The sequence below is a fragment of the Haliotis cracherodii genome, unplaced genomic scaffold, assembly GCF_022045235.1.
Source record: "Haliotis cracherodii isolate W230 unplaced genomic scaffold, xgHalCrac1.p SCAF_1, whole genome shotgun sequence".
Lineage (NCBI taxonomy): Eukaryota > Metazoa > Mollusca > Gastropoda > Lepetellida > Haliotidae > Haliotis > Haliotis cracherodii.
Genome location: NW_027266264.1, coordinates 39817176 through 39825429, shown reverse-complemented (window position 1 = coordinate 39825429; position 8254 = coordinate 39817176). Strand labels below are relative to the sequence as shown.

The 8254-nt window shown below is 34.3% G+C and overlaps 1 long non-coding RNA gene across 1 annotated transcript; it reads right to left on the bottom strand.

The window, feature by feature from the left end:
* Positions 1-333: 333 nt before the first annotated feature.
* LOC139464445 (uncharacterized) lies at positions 334-7342 on the bottom strand. The gene is made up of 4 exons (XR_011653109.1): positions 7256-7342; positions 4456-4492; positions 2236-2330; positions 334-519 (listed from the first exon to the last, which is right to left on the bottom strand). It is a non-coding gene; the product is annotated as an uncharacterized lncRNA (long non-coding RNA).
* Between the last annotated feature and the right edge of the window lie 912 nt (positions 7343-8254).

The window sequence follows — 8254 nt, the reverse complement described above, 5'->3', positions numbered from 1 at the left end:
CATTCTGGAGTGGCTAATAGATGGTCTACATTGTATGGATTCAGTCGTTAAACCCGTAACTATCTTTCGGAATAGCCCGTGTTAAAGTTTTCGAGGTTGTATGATTAGAAATCACATTCTGACTGTCACTTTCATGATCTGGTAAGCGACGCTCTGATTGGTCGAATGAAAGGTCATTCTGACGTGACTCCTAATGGGATTTCTTCAGGTCTTTGTTTAGTGGTAGCGAGAACTAAGGTCTGATTTTAGTGAGATTGTGGTGACGGAAACACAACTAGTATCACATGTATTCCAATACTTTATTCTATTCTATACAGAAATCCATTTTTTTATACTATATATACATCAGTAGTGAAAACAAAAAACTTCTGAATATCATATTTGTGAAACTTATACTTAAAGATGGTGTCAGTTATCTTCAACTTGCTGAATATGAACTTTAACATTTGGTCATGACAATATTAGTGTTGGAATCAAGAGTGCAGCATCCAGTTCATGACATCACTTTAAAGCAGATATCTGAAACCACAAAAAACTGAATCAAAAATCTTATCTGGAGCTCTGTTAAAATACTGTAAAATTTGCATTTTATCTCAAACCTTAAATAAAATATTTCAAATGTTTCAAATTCACACATTTCTCAGCCCATTTATACACTTTATTAACAACAATTAGTGAAAGCACACTTTCAAGATTTATTTTCTGGCATATTTCTCAACAATGGTGCCCCAAAACTGCTACCCTTTTGATAATTCCAACCCAATAAGTACATAGAAAGTTGCATGATCAAAAACATAAGAACAAATAGTTGAAGGCAAGTGTTTTAAGAAGCACATAGTGTTTCAAATAAAAAATATGACTAAACTTAATCAAATAGATTGCAAACATATGTCCTAAGTCTAGATGTATACAATGAACACTTCTCAAGAACATATGTGCATCCTTACAACAGGACTAACTTGCATAATTTCAGAGCAGATTTGTTGATATGCTATTTCCGATGACCTAAAAATGCGTTTGTGGGGGAAGTATTTAAATGTATGGGACCCATGTATTTTACCTGAAGTTTAACCCTATCTGTGGTATTTCATGAAGGGTGTTTTAGCAAGGGATGACTGTATTTATGTTTATGTTGCAACATTACAAAAAGAACCAACATCAGATATTTCAAATCCTTATCTTGAACAAATATACAGTTTGGAATCCCAATAAAATTCACATTTCTAGAACTGATTTGCCGCTCTGATAAAGGGTACTTATATATTTTATTATGTGGCTGTTTTCTCAATATCATTTTCATTTTAACACTTAGATCAATTCATTACATTTAATACACTCCTGTGTCACCATTTACAGTGTTGATATTTTCCATTCATCACTCCAATTTACCGGTATATGCATAAAACCAAAAGGACTAAACGAAAATGCAGTAAATGTAGATAAGGGGGCACATGTGAAGTATGTGCAGTTAAAGTAACAGCAGTTAAAAAAATAATACTATGCCCCAAAGTACAATGTAATATAATTTAGCATGGACGACAAATTCAATATGGTTGACATGGTGGCCATATTTAGAATCTAGATATTATTACTGTCATCTTGTTACAATAACAAGCAACTAACCAACATATATCAACATTGGTCTATGTTTTGTGTCGTTATATCCGCAGCCATGTTATTTTCGACGACCTTAAAAGGAAGATAAATTTGAAAGTGACTATTGAACATGTCTTTACATACATGACCATTCTATTTTATGATGTAATTTAAATTTCATGTCCATTATTCATGTATTCAATCATTTTCAGATGACTTTTGGACCCCACAACCCCTCAATACCTGAAAAGTTCATGGTGAATCTCAAACCTGAACTGTGTTCAGATAACAGCAGTTACGTGGGTGATTTTTGACCTGCTGACAGATTATTGTTCAGATCAATATTTGCTTCAACTCAGACACCCACCTCAATGCAGTTATGTTTGCGATTTTGGACCTTCTTGATTTTGACTGATTTTGCTGACTTTTTGCCTAGTTTTACATTTAATGTATATTTTATAAAAATAAAAGTCCAAAAAAAGGAAACAGTGGATAAATAACACATAACAAGCCATGAGGAATTTATCATCCTTTAATTTTCAAAACCCTGATGAAATTTGGAAGTTTAATCTTAGCCAAAATGTAAAAAAAACCCTTACTTTTCCACATGAATTTTTTAACCAGATGTTATTCTTCCACCTTATTTGATTTGCAGATTTCCATGTCAGACAAAGATCAAGCGGTGTCATAGGATTCCTTTTCACTTGATCAGGAGGGATGCTGTTGTGTGCCAACTGAAATAAAAAATATGACGATGATAATCAATGCTACTCCATAGTCATAGTCATCGGGGCCTTGGTCTATAATTCAGGGTACGATTTCATTTTTTTCTGTCTTACCACCTGCACCAGGTGCAACAAAGTGAACTAAGCAGGTTGCACCACCAAAATTTTCTGTTATTTTGAATTTTAAATAAATTCAAAGAAAAAAAAACCCTTGAGAATGTGCTCTAGAATTTATTTTGAGGTGAATCTGTACATGCCTTTTCATATCATGATATCGAGTAAACAACCTTAAACAGAAGTCTCAAAGTGTCTGTTGTGATTGTTACCTCATGAGTGACTGTTCTAGTGGTAATTGTGAAGAGTCCAGCATGTTCAATGCATTCAGACCACCTGTGTATTTCACTATTTTCATGAACTTTTGTTTCCTGGATTCAAAAGACTTGCAGCCAGTTCTAAAAGAATTCAGTTTTCCACTTATGGTTGGAAATGTTACCTGCACTGGGTGCGACCTAACCTCACCTAATAGTTACCGACACCTGGGCCTACTTGCACAGAACAATCTTAGTTACAATCGATCTTAGGCGGCTACAATCAATTTTACAATCACCATACAATTGTCCTATTCCACTTGCACAAACCCATCTTAGTGTGATTGTAAGACGGCTCATCTAAGATTGAAATCTTCAACGGTGGAGGTACAAATATCTTAAACTCGACTCCTGTCTACAGTTGCCTGCGTATACAATAAGTGGAACTGTTCACGACACAACATGTACCTCCCTCCATGGCACCTTGCACAGTTTCAAGAAAGGTGCCAATTATTTGAAGGAAACGATTACTAGAATGATGGCATATATTTTTGTTGGCATTAATAGTGTCATGATTTAGGAATTGTTATCTGTTTCAACTTGAGAAATACCTACTCATGTTTTTTTATCAAAAGTATTGAAATACGAATAAATATATTATTTAGTGACACAATCATTATGAAAATTAAAATAAATAATACTAAAAATATTTCCTAATAACATAACATGGGGGAGCTTTTCGTAAAATCCTAAATATATCCTTCATGCTTTCTTTTCGTTGCTGTGACAAAGGATGTTATGAGTACCTTTTCAAAACACAGGAAGACGCAGGATTTCAAGAATGCATGGGAAATAATAATAATGAATAATGTTTGGAGAAAGCAGTTGTTTAATATATATTCACTTGGTATTAATTATATTGATAATTATTTTAAGAAGGTGTAAATTTTACTTTTGCTATTTATGGGAAATTTTACACAAATTTCAAATGTCTCATCATGTGTATTTGCTTGTTTAATAAACACTTTTCTTTTCTTTATAATTCAGATTTTAAAATCCCTCGTCCCCTGCCAACTCGATTTTAGATTTAAACATGTTTGACTTCATCTAATATTTATTTGTAGATTAATTTAATGATGAACTAAAGACAAAAATAACTGACACAAATGGGACCGAAAAGAATAACAGGGGGAGCTCAGCGATTCTACAACATTAATACACTGGGCAAGGTAGATTCTACGCTACATGCTTACACAAAGGGAAACCACTCTCATCTAGAGTATAAACTATGATTAGCTGCCCTTGAGTTATCGAAAAGGTCACGGACGTTACTAATCGCTTGCATACAACTTTTTATCCTTCCCTTGATTAGTGAAAAGGTATGTTGTTTAACACTTCTTTCAGCATTGAGTCCGGTGGGTAGAGTACTTTTACTTTTAGCTATCGATTCGATAGTTAAGTGGTTCACCATTGCAATTAACGATATTTCTGACGTTAAATCTTAAATTAAAGTGTTGATTTGAATCATAAAGTTAACAAAATAACGAGGCAATATTTGAACATAAGGTAGAATATTTATGTGAATTAGATGAGGTCCTGCACGCCATTTTGTCAAGTTTATTCAGGGACCACAACGATCTTAGCTACTTCAGACTGGTTTGGACCAATTGTAAGTTTCACTTGTAGCTTACAATGATCATAGCCTACAATCCCTTTGATCAGTTGGACAGTGATTGTAGCTGAAGCCTAAGATCGTGATCTTAAGGATTTACAATAATTGAAGTGCTAAGATTGTTCTGTGCAAGTGGACCCAGCAATGTGTTTACCTGCACTGGTGGGGCTTGTATGTAGAGAAATCGATCCCTGTAATTGAATGTGATTATGGCTATTAATGTAGTGTTTAAGTAATAGTATAGACAAATACTACAATGACAATGACAGAATTTGCTGTGTATATTTCTTATTTATCAATAAGTCATTAAAGCCTTAATCATGTTAATGATATTCAACATAACCCTAAGATAATGACTGTTCTCTTCCTGTCAACATTAACAGATTTCTACATTCAACTGTTTATTACTCAAAATTGTGTATCTTGTGTAAGTTAATAGGCAATATAATCAGAAACCTATTTTCAGGATGAGTTGGTTTTCAAACACAGAGATCCATGAAAAACATTTGACAGTGACCATCATACATAAGGGCAATGTGTTGAATTGGAACCCCTTTGATCACATGTGTCTAATGGTACGCTCTCTGATTGGGTGCTGCCTAACTTCCTTCTTTCTTACATGTCATTCACTGGATACGATAAATCGTATTTGAAGATATTGATGAATTTCAAAACAATTGTCATACACACTGGTATACCATAATGACATTATAGATGGAAATAAATTCCTTCTACAGCAATTTAATATCATCTAACAGTTCTGGAACAGCTAAATATGCAAACAAAAGAATCAACATGTTTTTACACTATAGATGACTTATGGTACAATAACTTACATGTCTGAGAAGTGGAAGAAAACAACATTTTAAACATATCTGCCATGTTGGTCATACTCAAACTCAGATAAAAATTTTGAATACATTTCTGGTGACTTTATTCCTGGAACCACACAAAAAATGACAGCTTCATAACAATTGTAGGTTATTAAAGAAATGTAAAAATAAAGCATCAATGGATTCAAGGATTACATTAAGGTTAAAGTTCATAAATGTGCAAGTTATTGAAATACACACAACAGAACCTCGTGCAACATTGTCACCATATATTGAATTACATGAGCAGTCTGTGCCCCAAAATGATGGGTCAACTAGCCCACACAGGATTTTAGTGTTGTCATATTGACTATTATTAATTGGACTTACTACATCGAGCACAATATTACTAGACTTGCGTTTCAAATTTGGGGTCTTTTCAGGAAGAATTGCTCAAGCAAAACATGTTATGTGTTTACAGTATAAAGAATTAGTACATGCATTATAGTATACTTTAAAGTACCAGACAACAGGCTACCGCTTGCTACTTGAATTCCGAAATGAAAAGACGTTGATACTTCATTGTGTTCAGTAGTATACAATGCAGAGTCTGGTGAGTCCAGTAAAGAGTCAGAATATAATATAGCAGTTGCCTTATTAGTCTATAGCAATTTGTTATCTGCAAATATATTAAAAAATATTGGACATTACTATCTAATTGGATTAGGAATTCCAGAGAGATTAGATAAGTACGTAAAACATAATTTTAACAGTATGATTAGAGAATCAAGATGATATTTTTAAGATTAGAAATTGAATTTGTCCCCAGTTTTAAGAGGCTTGGGTAAACCCTGTAGTGCATGGCCTAGTGCACAACATTTACAATGTAGGTCTAAACTAAACAGGGGGCCCTAGCACTTGACCTTACATCTTCCACAAACAGCCTGTCAGCTGAAAAGGAACATAGCAGTTTTCTTATAATGTTCAATTCTTCCAATTCAGGTGCAAAGAGTTTTAATATTTATGATATTAATAAAAAAACATATACTTTATGCTGACATCCCTAGCACCGGTTAAAATGATGGTGACTCGCTTGTATTACTTTTCCCATTTCTATTAGATTGGAGACACGTATTTCAGAATATGATGAGCAAACTTGACTCTTGTCAGGTAATATTATCAATACACCAGGTAGGCACCTTGCACAAACATAACTTGAGAAAGACAGAGACGAGTTCAACAGAAAATACCACAACAAGGTAGTGCACATTAGCTCTGTTGTGAGGAAGATACTGATTTTACAACTAAAGTGGACACTTTCTAGCACATTTTACAAACATACATAACCTGAAGATACTGTATTAATTGTGTTACGACAAAGCATGTGCAGATAGTTGTGTGACCTTGGTTTGTGTCTCTTACAAACTGATACAAACAGTCTGTATTCATAATAATCAATAAAAATAGCACATTATAATACTAGAGTATAAGATTATTTAAAAAATTGAACTGTATAACTTTGTTCGTTTGTTGTTTAATGCTGTACTAAGCAATATTCGTGCTTTGACAATAATCAAATCTGGACCTGACAATCCAGTAAATGACATCGTGGGCATCAATCCATGCCAATGGGATACGATGACATGCATCAACATAGTCTCTGAGCCTGACCCCTCAATCACGTTAGTCGCCTCTTATGACAAGGATAGTCGCCTCTTAAAGCAAGCATGGTTTGCTGAAGACCAGTTCTGACCCTGATCTTCACTGGTAAATGTGTATAACTAAACATGCTGAAGTGGTGCCCATGATCATGTGGCACTTGCCACCAAGACAATGACAAGAACTACAGTAACAATATTCCCTCTATTTGGGTACAACACAAATTGTCTAAAACACTGAGAAATAGGCACATTTGCTCTTAGTCCTTATTAAAGTGTGCTGGTACTGTACAGACAAATCTTATTTTGGAATGTATCAGAAATAACAGGAAAATGACAAGGACATATGCAGGCCAGTAGACAAAGTGAAATGAAAAATATACAATATATAAAACACTGCCAAACAGATCACTATTTAAAAACAACACTATGTCATTTTTTGTATGTACAATGACATTATAATTGGGGATTCAATTATACTTACTAAAACAGGATGTTGCCAGCAGTGTTCACTACGGTTCATGATATGGTATTCTCAGTTCTGTCCATTGTTCATAGGCAGATGTAGTGTTTGCTACTGTCAACAAAAACATTCCAACATTACACCCTACACTAAATTGTATGAGTTAAATGGAGGTATATTCATCAATAAAATGGTATTTTGCCTTCAGACATTTAGTTATCAGAGGATTACAGTTAGTTAGATGCTGTAGGCCTAGTCATAATCTTAAAATATGACAACACAATTATTCAGGTATAAATGGATAAATTTGAGTTTGTTGACAGAGGTTGCAAAGAAACAATACAGATGTAGACTGACCAGTATAATTAACTAACAGTTGGGGAATATTGATCATGACTTGTTATAAAGTCTATCAATCAGGCTCTCTACTATCAACAAAGATTTAGGCCTACAAAACAAACACTTTCATCAGCACTTTGAGAATACCAGGGTTACGTGATGGTGTTTTGGAGCATTTTCAGTTGTTTGGGACTTCAGAGCTTGAATAAATTTCCTGCCTCCGATGCATACTGCTGAAATGTAAACAAAATACGACATATAATAGTATATATATGTAAGTACTAATTACTAGTAATTACTACCAGTTGGACTAGAAGAAACGAGCGATTCTGAAAAGGAACGTGACCCAATCGTCTTTGGATGCAAGTGATTCGCGTCAAAACATGGGCGCTTGATACCAGGCAACAACTCCAATACAATATACGATAGGTGGTACTGTAGGACACACTGTTTCGGTAAAGCACTCTTTCTTTTAGAATAAACGGCATTTATGATGCGTGACCTTGCTTGTGCACGTCGACGTTGTTTCTAGGGACGCAAAGAATGCAAGGCTACCTGTAGAAAACACGCACGACATTACGTTCCCATTTGTGGCAATGGTAGGAATATTGAAGAGTATTTATTGTTATGAAAACACCCACGTTTGTTGTGCTCTATTTAGAGAAAAGACACAATTAACTA